Source organism: Pteropus medius, unplaced genomic scaffold, assembly GCF_902729225.1.
Source record: "Pteropus medius unplaced genomic scaffold, Ma_sr-lr_union100, whole genome shotgun sequence".
In the NCBI taxonomy this organism is placed as follows: Eukaryota; Metazoa; Chordata; class Mammalia; order Chiroptera; family Pteropodidae; genus Pteropus; species Pteropus medius.
Genome location: NW_024351729.1, coordinates 24239372 through 24252235, shown reverse-complemented (window position 1 = coordinate 24252235; position 12864 = coordinate 24239372). Strand labels below are relative to the sequence as shown.

At 35.2% G+C, this 12864-nt stretch overlaps 1 long non-coding RNA gene across 1 annotated transcript in view; it reads right to left on the bottom strand.

Annotated features, from left to right (window-relative positions):
* LOC120587702 (uncharacterized) overlaps positions 1-12620 on the bottom strand; it is a 92338-nt gene extending 79718 nt beyond the window's left edge. Inside the window, exons 1-2 of the long non-coding RNA XR_005649065.1 lie at positions 12275-12620; positions 2719-2853 (exon numbers count right to left, since the gene is read on the bottom strand). This is a non-coding gene — a long non-coding RNA (uncharacterized LOC120587702). The remainder of the gene's footprint in view (positions 1-2718; positions 2854-12274) is intronic.
* Between the last annotated feature and the right edge of the window lie 244 nt (positions 12621-12864).

Sequence of the window (12864 nt, the reverse complement as noted above, 5' to 3'; positions counted from 1 at the left end):
AATTTATCTTATTATTTCCTCAAACTTTACTTAGTAAAAACCAGATCTCCCAGACTCTAGTCTGTCCTATCTCCTATCCAAATTTTTGTATAGTCTACAACTAAAACCTTTTTCAGACCATCACAGGACTTGTTCAGAATTGCCTGGTTCTTATTGTTAACAGAATAAAATCTGAACTCCTGGATCTGGCCACGACCAGCCTTTCCAATTGTATCTCTTACTTCCTTCCCTTCCCCATCAGCCAGTGTTGCCTGCTGTCTTCTGAACACATTGGGCTTTATCTTGCCTTGTTTCCTGGTTCTTGCTGAGTTTTCTGCTTGGAATGACTCCTTCCTCCTGCCTAGGCAAATCTGCCTCATCCTTAATTTCTTAAAGTGTTCTCTACCCCAGGAGGTCTTCTCTCTCCAATCAGCCTCACCTGGATGCTTCCTCTTTATTTTTACCATTCTTAGTTTCTGCCTGATACTTGAAGTAACTAATTCAGCCCTATTTGCCAGGGACTCTTCAGTTTTAGCCCTAAAAGAACTTCATGCTGGGAAACTCTACAGTCCTGGGGTACTATCATTATGTTTATTGGGTCTCTTGTCCTCTGTTCTCAACGAAATTGGAATCTTGGCAAAGGTAGATACACCACATTCTTGTTTCCTGAAGTTACTTAGAGTTCTCAGCCACGTGAAATGTCTTACTGTTCAGCTAGTTTGTATTTTTTAGATTCATCCTACACATATTCACCCTGAACACCACTTGTAATCAAATGCTTAATAAAAGATAAGAAATTAATAAACCCTATAATGAGTATTCTAGACTATGTTAGAAAGAGTTTTGGGAGTTTGGGAGTTAGACAGAAATGATCAATCCTGCCAAGACTCCTGGACAGAAATTTGCAAACAATCCTTGAAAACCAGTCTTCATCATACAAATTAGACTGCCCATTTAGATGGAAATTTTCTCTGAGTTTGAAAGCTCTTTTCTGCCTGTTCTATTCCAGGGTTAGTCAAATGGTGAAAACAAGTACTTGTGGGCATGTCCTGGGAAGCTTTGGCAAGTAACATGAGCAGAGATCCACCCAATAAGATGTCTTCTCATAATGAAATGGAAAACTCACAAGAATATCACAGGATATTCTGATATATGCTCCATAACACGTCCCCAAACGCACAGAAAACCTCTGTAGCCAACTTTAAAAAATGCTAGTGAGCAAACAAGTTTCCATCTACTTTGAAAATGTGTCTTTGACAGTTTAAAGACAATAATCCTATCATAATGAATGTCTCCCCTAGGCTACTGAGAAATGCTCTTGCCTTTAGCATCTAGGCTATCTTTTATTCCCTTGTGATGCCTACTCTTCCGCAGGGCAATAGTTTTTAATTCAACAACAACAAATGTTATCAATACCAGAATAAAATAGAAACTAAGTTATATTGGTCCGTGGAGTCATATTTTGGAAGAAATTTCCTTGATAAATAGAATCTTAATGGGCAATAGAAAAGAAGTGAATGAAGAAGAGTGAGTGTATTAGTCAAGATTCTCCACAGAAACAGAACCAATAGGATATATACATATAGAGATACAGAGGTTTATTTTAAGAAATTCGTTCCTGTGAATGTGGGGGCTAGCAAGTCCAACATCTGCAGGGCAGTCTAGAAAATCAGCAAGAGTTGAAGTCTTGAGTACAAAAGCTGGAAAGTCAGGTAAAGTTTCTATTTTGCAATCTTGAGGCAGAATTCATTTCAACTAATTAGATGTGTCTCACTCACATTATGGAGAGTAATCTGCTTTACTTAAAGTCTACTGATTTAAATATTAATTATATCTAAAAAAATAGTTTCACGGCAAAATCTAGATCAGTATTTGACCACACAATATGTCACCATAGCCTAGCAAGTAGACATATAAAATTAATCATCATAGTGGGACATGATACTATTCCATGTCAAAAAACCAAATTTTTATCAAGCTTACACAAGATATCAATTCAAGCTAAGACTTATATTTTAAAATCTAAGGTAGTCCAGGGATGGCAAAATCCCTAAATTTTTTAAGTTCATATTCTTAAAGTTGAATCATGTTTGAGCATAAAGTAAGATTAATTTCATTGTAAATTTTTACTTTTCTCCTCCCCCCAAAAAATCAGATGTGAATATAAAGTTCCCCACTTTGCCTGATTTAAGAAAATAGGCCAAGAAGGCATGATCTGCAGCATTTGTAAAGCTAACAGAAAAACACTGCAGGGGAAGGTCTCAAAGCCATGGAGTAAAGTAAATACTAAGTTGTAATCTAATTAGCAAATGATAATAGAAGCCAATGGAAAACAGGCCACATGCCTAAGAACTACAATTCTCTTGGGGAATAAATGATTGATCGCTTGGAGACAGGAAACAGATAGGGAAAAGCGTGTTCTTGCCTTTGACCTGAAACATAGATCAGGGCTTCCAACCCCAGTAAAAGCATTTGTAAAAAATCAAATGCTTTACATTCCAGCAATCTGTCACAGGGAAGACTAGTGAAGTCCTCCAGCAGAACACCAGGGACTCTCACTACTGAATTCTTAGCTTAATTACCTAAGAAACATTGTTAGATGTAGAATTGCATTAGTAAAATGATGTTGTTTTCAATTTGAAAATGAAAGGAGTAGTTTCTTAAGTTTCTACCCATCCCACTGCCATCAGTTGCTCAGAGGCACACAAAAGCCAAGTCAGAGAAGCCATGTACACCCACCTTCCTGTTCACTGTTTAACAGGCTGCTTGTCAGGGAAAGTCACTGTTGCAATGTCGAGCTGTTTTTGAGCTTCCATAGTTCTGTCTCCAGAGGGAAGATGTGCTCTAAGATAGGGCTTCAGCAGGGACTCAGCTCTGTTTCGTGAAGAGAGAAAAGATAGGGATTATATTAGACTGTTAACAACCTTTTGACACAGTGTAAAGAAATTTCACTAAAAGATTGTGGAACGATGACATTCGACAACCCTCTGAGTATATAATTCTCAAGCCACCATTTGGATAAGATTATTAACCTTAACCAACAAGTATCATCCTGCAGTGTCTGTAAGTGAACGAACTTAGAGATTTTAGGCAGCCAAACAGAATATGAAGGACAGAGTAGAATTGAGGGCATAGAAATGTTTAGCAATCAGAGGGATAACTTGCTTTGTGTTACAGTTGAAAGTGAACCAAGTAATAAGGGAAAAAAATAAGAAATGCTTCTCCTTTGTCCAGATCACATTATTGCATCACAACAGAGAAGAGTGAGTCTAAACTTATCTAAGAAGTAGAATGGAGAGTAGGCAGGAAAAACACCAAAGATTTTTTTCTAAAGCAAAACTGAAGACTGGCATGCTCCCTATGGTGAGAAATGTTTATTTAAAATTTATATAATATTTAATCAAAGACAAAACAACTCCTCAATGTAGACATTTCTAGAAAACTACTCCCCTCTTTTTACATTTGTTTCCCAATTATTTCCATTACGTTTAGTTAACAATTCTTATAAATAAATATTAACTACCTGTAGTCACAATAATCTAGAGTAAGATAAAATCTAAAATCAGGTTTGGAAATGGACAAGTTACATGTGTCAAGAGACATAAAAATATACTCTTCGATCTACCGATTCATCAGTAAACTGTCCCAGGAAAACAAATCAGTTAAGAATGTATAAACATACATCTTCCTTTATGTTCATCTCTCAAATATATGAAATTTATACTCTAGGGAATAGCTTAAATGTTATCAATTAGGAAAATGTTTAAATAAATTGTTATTGTCATTTAGTAGAGTATCACATAACCATTAAAATTATATTTATCAAGAGTTTTTAATTAAATGGAAAATATTTATAACAAAATGCTGAAGAAAATAAATCCAGATAGAAAAAAATACATATTATGATTTCAACTCTAAAAAGACAGAGAAGGAAAAGAATTGGGTAGAAGTATTAAAATGTTAACAATAAGTACCTCTGAGTGATGTTATTATGAGGAGTATGACATTTTGAGGTGTTTTTTTACATTAAGATTTTCTATATTTTTAAAAATATTATATTTAGGAAGAGAAACATTAACAAACTAGTAGAAGGACATAGAAAAAAAGAGATAAAGATGATAACAGGAATATAGCTTTTCCCAAGCGAGAAGAAGGAAATCAAGTTGCATCGAGATAGGTAATGGCTCCCAAATTTCAGAAATAGCTAGAGTACAGACAACTCATATGTAGGTGAGGTTGGATCGCATATTAAAAATGTCAAGGTTAAAACACGGCCAACCATCTAATACTCTATGACTTGATGCTTTTATTTCCTGATGTCTCATCCTAGATATTACTGGGAGCTTCTCAAAGAATAGTGGCTTGGAAGGACTAAAAACAAAAAGCAAGTCAAAAACAAGGCATAGAAACTAAGAGCGAGTGCTCATAGTTATCATTTGAAACTTTATGTGTTCCTTCTTCTAATTTAAAGGCCTGATAAAAAGGCTGTAGGAACTTAACCAAGCTGTCCTCTGGAAGGCATTAGACTTACCCATGTTTCGTGGCAGTATTTCCTCTCCTCATGCATAGGGGATACACCATGCATGGTCCCTAAGGAGAGGTATCACTGTTAAATGCCAAAGAGCGGCATGACTGGGAACTGGGACAGGACTGGAACCAATGAGCATACACACCCTTTGTTCCTCGGGAGTTTCACAGAGTAAAGTCATGTGCATATCAACGAACAAATGTTAATGAGCACTACATTGGTTGTTAATCAATTTTTCTCTTTTCTCTCTTTTTCTACTCTACATGTGTTGTCACATAGAACTGTCACTAATTTTGCGGGTCGCAATAAACTTGTCCCATTATCATACGCTTATGCTTTATAAGTAAACCATGTTCTATAGCAAGTATTTGTAATGATGCCTTCCCTTATATTTTTAAAGAGCAATTTGTATGTTTGTTGCTAATATATGTAATATCACAAAAATATTTCATTTTGAAAAACAGAAATATTAAAAATCGATTTGAGTTTGAAAATCAAAAATATAGTAGTAAAGATAAAAAGTGAAGATTAAAAAGAAGCAAAGATTTGAAGGGTTTTGAATAAAATAGAAATATTAGAGTCTTTGCAAGTCATATAATTTGAATTTTTGCTGTGTTGCATTTAGTTGAGGCAATTTCTCTGAAACGTCATAGTTGACTTGAGAGAAAGCTATTTGTTGGAGTTGTCTCATGTAGAATGAGGTGTCCTCGTGAAGGTAAGAAGTTGACAAATCATCTTCAGTACCCTGAACATAGCTAAATTCAATACAGGACCCTTATTCAGCTGGAAAGGAAGGGGGCTGCACAAAATGTTGTCAGTCATGATGAATGACCCAGGTGCCATTGCTTTTGAATGCATGTTTTCATCCCTCATTTTTTTTTTCTTAACTTTATCCTCCTCTATATAGTGTGATATAGTTCAGTGGTCCCCAAACTTGGCTGTAAATTAGAATCATCTAAGGAGTATTCGTTTTTTAATATAGATTTGGGAGGTCCCATCTCTAGAATTCTGTGTTCGTAGGACTAAGAGACTAATGTAGTGCCTAGAAATAAATGTCGTCTAGGGGGTCACCATTTGAGAAACAAATAGAGTGTGGAAGTAGGTGCAGGGAAAGTGTTGGGTCACTTAGAAAGCGTTCCCCAACTACAAACTCCTACGTAAGCCTTTTCAGCCTTTGCTTTTCCCTTCCTCCTCACTCCTTTCCTCCCTTTCAGGAAAGTGAGGCCATTAGATCACCAGGATGTGAAGTGAGACAAGTCCAAATTCAATGCCTAAAGAGTCGGAACCAAGGGGAAAGTGTCTCTGAGAAAAACAAGAGACAGTGAAGGAGATGCATAAACAGTGTGGATAAGAACTGGCTGATGTCCCATCATGAAAGAGAGGAAAGAGACATTTATTCAAATGTGTATGTGTATATTTTGTGTGTGTGTGTGTGTATGTATGTGTGCTGAGGAAGTGATACTGGTGATGAAGGAGTCTACAGTGTCAAATATTGAGTGAAGACGAGAAAATGAAGATGGAAAGGCTATTGGAATCATGACTTAGCAGCTAGCAGATAAAGGTAATTTTTCAGAAATTTGGCAGGAGGAAAAGGAAAACACCCAGTAAATTATGAGGGAGTTGAGATAGCAAGTATACATACATTTATTATATATTTATTCATTTACTGTTTTCATTTATTTGTTTCACAAATATTTATTGAGCATCTACTATGCTGGTCATTCTTTTAGATACTGGGAATACCAGTGAACCACAGACACTGGCCCTAACATCATGCCTCACACATCTTACAAAAACATTTGTTTGAAAGCTCTTTTTTTTTTTTTCTTCTGATTCTGGCAGATTCAGTAGGCTGTATAAGTCACTTACAAATTATTCTCCTCAGTTTTATTGAGATATAATGGACACATATTACATTATGTAAGTTTAAGATATACAAAATGATTTGATATATACATTCCAAAATAATTACAATAAATTAACATCCATTGCCCATACTAAGATACTGTATTTTTGTAATGAGAACTCTTAGCAACTTTCAAATGTTCAGTATAGCATCGTTAACAATAATCATCATGCTGTACATTACATCCCCAGCACTTCTTTATCTTATAACTGAAAGTCTGCACCTTGGACCACCTTCACTTTTCTATAGATAAGATTTATGCATGGTTGAAAGCAAGGAGAAAGGGTCTAAAGAGGGAATTCAAATACGGAAGATACACAAGAAAAAAAGAAATAATGGAAGACAAATTACCTTTGGGAGTGGAATGAGGTGAAATAGAGAAAATAAGAAAAGGAAGCATAGCCCAATAAAGAGAGAGAGCCTACTCTTCCTCTGAGACAGAAAGGAAGGAAAAAAGAGAATGCTAGTAACAGAGTAGAAGTAAGGTAGAAATAAGAAAGAGGCAAGGCACTCTAGTTATTTGAAATATATGCCTTTTAAACACAGGCTTAGAGACATTACTGAAAGTGGAAGCCATTTTAAAAGATAAATAAAACTCAAATACCTACATATTACAACCAAAGCTCATGGTATCTATACCAATACTCAATACTCAATTATTACATAAATAATAAGCAAATAAGGAGTAGCCTGATTTTTTTTTTCACTTTTTCATTACTAAATAGTGTTTACTTAATTTATTACTGTCATTCTCACTCGTGGCTTTTATATAAAAATGAGAGTTGATGAACCAACCATAGTGATAAATCATTCTTTGATTTCCAGATTAATTTAAAAGACTCAGAGAAAGACACATGGAGCAAGTTTCAGCATTACCACATAGATTGCTTTGTTTGGATCTATATGGATTACATTGGTAATCCAGGACCAAAAACTGATGAGATGTTCAAGCTGATTACTTGAGGATGGCAACTTGTGGCTCTTGAGAAGGGAGGCTCATTATTCAAGGAGATGTCTGCCTTAGATAGTCCCCTAGGACTTAGTCTAACTCTAGAAAGCTACAATTCAATGGCTCTCTATCTGTTTTTGTACCATCCAACAAACCATGGTTGGTCTACCCAATCTGGTGGCTAAAGTCTCTGAACTTATTTGATTTGTACAAGAGACAATAAGTTCGATGCTACCCTGGTTCATCTGACAGTTTGACAAGAGACATTATAACCCTCTTAAAACTCCTTCTATTCCCTCCGAAAAATAGTATCTATTTCAGTAGCTACAGCTGGCCTCTGTCTTTGTAAGGCTCTTTGGCATTCAGCAAGACGGCCATATTGTAGCTGCAAGCTATTACGACACACTGACTTCCAGATTTACAACTGTGTGCTTGTCATTTCCAGATGTAGTTTTACTAAGACAGTTGTGCAGGAAACATTGTGAGAAGCAGCAGATTTCCAGTAAAACATGCCTATAAACACTATGGTTTCTGGCAAAGAGGGGGAAAAAAAGGTTTACACCCAGATGCCTTAGAAAAATATAGTCTATTCTTTGTGCATATTTACCTTGAGGGTTTAAGTGTGAACTACAGGTTTTGTGTTTTGTTTTGTTTGTCCCTCCCTGACACTGGAACAACCTATCTAGACCCCTGAGTCCAATAAATGTTTTGAGCACTGTGATATATATTTTATGCCTATTGTTCTGCAAACAATTTAGGAATTTTCTAATAGAAACTCAGAATCTTAACTACAAAAGCAATTACTGTGGGTATTTTGGATTGATCTCCATAATCTATATGCCTCTGAGCAGCATTTGGACAGGTTAATTTGAAAGCAGAAACCAAAACTTCCTGTGGGAAGTCACAGACCCATGAGTTCATGAATATTTCTCTATATCCCATTGAACATGCTGCCTGCTTTTTCCCTTAGCACAAGCCTACATGATTCAAAAGACATGTTTTGGCAGGAAACAAATTAGCACATATGGGTGTGGGTAGCAGTTTCTTAATGCCCAAAATGGGTCCACCCTTATTTTTAGCAGTGGCTGTGCCTATATAATACCAAGTCAAGGAAGAAGTCGGTTGTGCAGGACCTATCCCTCAGCAAAGTTGGAAAGTAGATGAAATGTACTCCTGACTTCATGTCTGTTATTCTTACCTTTCTTTTAAATCAACCTCTTTTCTGTAGGGACCCACAATTATGTTGCTGGCATATCAGGGCTTCCCTTAATTATAGCATGACCATCACCTCTACTCAGTACTCTGCAATTATCTATTTTCATTTTTCCTTCACTAATACTTACCTGTCTTCAGTTATCTTTCCATCCTCCCTCTCACCCACCTATTTCTATATATTTCTATTAAAGAAATGAATAACCGAACCGCGACAGTGTCGATGCCATCGGAATATATTACTTGGAATTAGTGAGCCCGAAGAGATGACTCTTATACATTCAAGAATCCAGTGTCATAATTTTGTAATTTTTAAGCATATTTTCTGTGGAGACATGCTTCCAGAAGGTAATCTTGGGACTCACATAAGAGTACAAGAGATTGGAAAAGTGCAGGCACAGCAAAAGTAAAAATAAAATAAAATAAATAAAATAAAATAAAATAAAATAAAATAAAATAAAATAAAATAAAATAAAATAAAATAAAATAAAATAAAATAAAATAAAATAAATAAAATAAAATGATAAAATAAAATAAAATTAAATTAAATTAAATTAAATTAAATAATTAAAAGGTTCTGGTTTGCTCTACCAAAGCAGCTTCACTTCTCTGCAAAATATATTGTTGGAGACATGTAAAATCAGTAGTTATAAATGGGTTAGAAAAGAAAAAAAAACAAAGGATACCACTTCCTGAACTCCCCAAAATAAATTAGTTTAAGACTGTGTCACATCAATGATAAAGATAGGATGGAATGTCCTATAAAAGGTTTTTAATATCACATGTGTGTGACACATATTGTTCCCAATTGCTGGTGAACACCTCATCCTCATGGTATAAACCTAGGGTCCAGAGTACAGTTCAATGTCCATGCCTCCTTGACAATCCTGGTCTGAAGCCATGCTCCATGGAACCAAAGATTGTGAAAAGAGCATAGAAATCTGGTGCACCGACTAATCCTTTCTATGCAGCAGAGCAGATTCTAGGGTCTACAAGCAAGGAGCTGTACGACCTCTATCCCTAATTGTGCTCAGGGTAATGAAGTATTTTGATTAGGCACTTGTGTCACTTGTCAACCATATGCATATGTAGAATTATGATGGAGTAAGGGAAAGCAGGAACTTCTCAAAATGAGGAATGTTGGGCAGACCTGCGCACACATCCAGTACAAAGCAGGACATTCAAAGTGGATGGCTCTGACCTCTATGAAAGCACAGTATCTTTTTTCCAAAGATTTTTTAAAAATTAGTTAAGAATATGATATAGGTGCAAGCCTTTTTTCTGGGTTTAAAATACAGAATGAAAGATTTCTGTAGAGTGCAACTTTTCTTAAGAAAGAGTCTCATTTCGGACATTGTGACTCTCATCTCCTTGGTCAACAACTTAAAAGCAATGGGCCTGGCCAGCAATACTAACAAAGAATGGGCAAATGGCCATATCAGGCTTGGAACTGGAATTTTTATTTTTAAGGTTTTACTGAAGAAAGAGAATATCCATCAGGCAGAACTAATTAAATAAGAAGCATTATTATTAGAATTTTCATTTGCATTTCATAAGCCTCCAAAGTAAAATGATGCAAATATATTGACTAGAGTTGGCAGTTATTATGGAGAATTATTGCTCTGTGGATTACAAAGTGATTGACAGTGACATATAATAGTCTATCTAATGGGCTCAGAGAGTATCATTTAATGGTAAGATTTATTTCCCCAAAAGTAAGGGAAAGAGACATCTATTTTGCACCCTATGTGTAAATGGCTTATTTCTTTCTCTAGTTCTCTTTTTCTAGAACCAGATTGTCATTCTGTAGTTATATTTTCATGAACTGAGATTATTTCCTGGTTATTTATTAGATATAAAAAAATGCATTCTTCCAAAAAGAAAAGGTCTTTAGGTCAACATAAGCTAGTAGAGGCGAGTAATATGTAACTCAAGATGTCAAAGCAACAAGAAAATAAACCTAATCCGCTCATGTAATCTCTTGGGGGCTTTAACCAACAAGATTGCCTCTAGAACATAAAAATGAAATGACGCGTTAGGGGAGTCATTGGTGGGCAGAACAAGGAGGAGGAAGAGGAGAAACAGGAGAGGAAGGGGAAGAGGAGGAAACCAAAAGGGAGGTGGGGAAAGGGAGAAACAAGGAGTATCTGTGTTTTAAATATGTGGAGAGAGAAAACAATACGATCTGCATGCTTTATTTTCATGTGTTCACACTATTACATCACACAGGAGAGGTATAATAAAGCGTACAAGTGAGTGGTTAGGTCACCCTAATGAATACAAATAAAATATCTCTTTCTCCTAAAGAGGTGGAGCCTTTTATTAACTAGCATTTAGAGAGTGTTATTATTTTTTATGTCTCAGACTTTATGGGTTCTCTTTTCCTCGGAGGCTGTGGAAGCAGTGACAAATGTAACTGAGACCAAGCCTTCTATTTTGTGTTTCTAAAACAAAGCAAGGGGGTTCACAGAAGGGAAAACAAATCAAATAACCTTCAGCTTTATCTATGAAGTTTAGATGTTAGCATACTTTGTAAAATCTGTCACTCTTATCATGGTTAAAATAGTATCTATGATACATGAGGAAGACGTATATGGCCAACACGGTTCTTTAAAATCACATATGTAGTCACGAATCTCCTAGATTTACGTATGTAAATGAAGTAATATGCATAAAAAAAGCTCTTCAGATGAGGTAATAGATAGATGGTGGTAATACTACAGAAAAAGAATTAGTGAGAGTTGAAAATCTTCAAAGGATTGGATTTTTAGAAAAAAATGAAAATTGATATTCCAAGAATATTATTGAAAACATTGGCTTTATATATAATGGTGGGAGATAAAACAGAGTATTTTACACTTTCTTTAATCAGAATGCACAAAATTTTAATAAAATCACTCTAAGTTTATGTGATAATTTATCTAATAAATAACAATGTATAATAGTTATGTAATATTTACATATACATGTGTAAGTATATATAAACACTACATATAAACATATATAAATATTATACATAATTTATTCTTTCAATCATTTATTATTTGTGTAAAAATACTACAGATTCATAAAATGAGAGTGTATGGAATTATGATTTTTAGTAACAATGACATTTGGTATATTATAAATCTTCTAAAAAGCATATAGAACATCAAACCTCTAATTGTTCTAACAAGAGAAACATGTTTCTATATAGAGATTCTAGATTTCCAATATATCTTTCAAACTTTTAGATATTAAGAACCCAAATCTATTTTCTACTTATTTTAAATTTTTTTTATTAGAAAAAGGTGGAGAAGGTCTTGTCAACCTTCATCAAAATACAGAGTCTGACGATGGACAGTGCTTACGTTGATTCTAGCTGCCTGGTGTTCTGCCTTATAAATGTCACATTCCATTCCATTGGTGGTGAAATTATTTTACCTTGCTGTGGCACTACTTCTCTGAAACTATCTGTAGATCCATGTAGGTCAAGGTGAAAGAAAATTAAGGGTCATCCTAAGTTTATACCATATAGTGTTTTGTTTTATACCATATAGTGTTTTGTTTTCTATCCAGCTAAGTGTATCCAGGCTCCCTGTGGAACAAGCCTTTTTTTCCTTGTCTGTTATTTTCAGAAAAAAAACACTGCTTGTGACAGTCTCAGAATCATACCAGTAAGAACACAGATGGTAAAGATTACGGCATGCTGAGTACTGACCTTTAGAGGCTGCCTTTCTTCTCAAGGTTCTTCTCTCTTGACAGCTCAACTGGCTTTTTCTCAATGAATTTCATCACCAAAACTTGTTTTGTTTTTTATTTTTCCTCTGGTGAGCATTACTTAAAATTTTCAACAAAGTTATGTTCTAAGATGTGCTCAGGCCAAACAGTGATCTTCCACTCTTTTCAAATTCTGGCATCAAGACCCTGAAGATAGTGTGGACATTGTTTAAATACTGGCTTTCCTTTTTCAACAGGTACCTCAGCTAATGAATTTCAACTGGCTGCCTGAGATGAGCAATCAATGGGGACCTGGGAGAAAGAGGTCATAGACAGAAAGTAGGAGGCCCAGCATAAATCACAAGACTAAGAGCATTTATGAGCTGGTCATAAATTGTCAGCATAATGCTACAAAGTGAGCCTATACTTTGATCATAAATAAAGAAGAAAGCTAAAACAATATGAATTGAGGTGCCCCAATTAAATGGAGAATAACAATTCTGTTCTTAGATCCAAAAAGGTCATTTCAGGTCTTCAATGTAAGAGATATGGTTGGAAAATTCAGAAGAAAGATTACGGTACAAATATTTT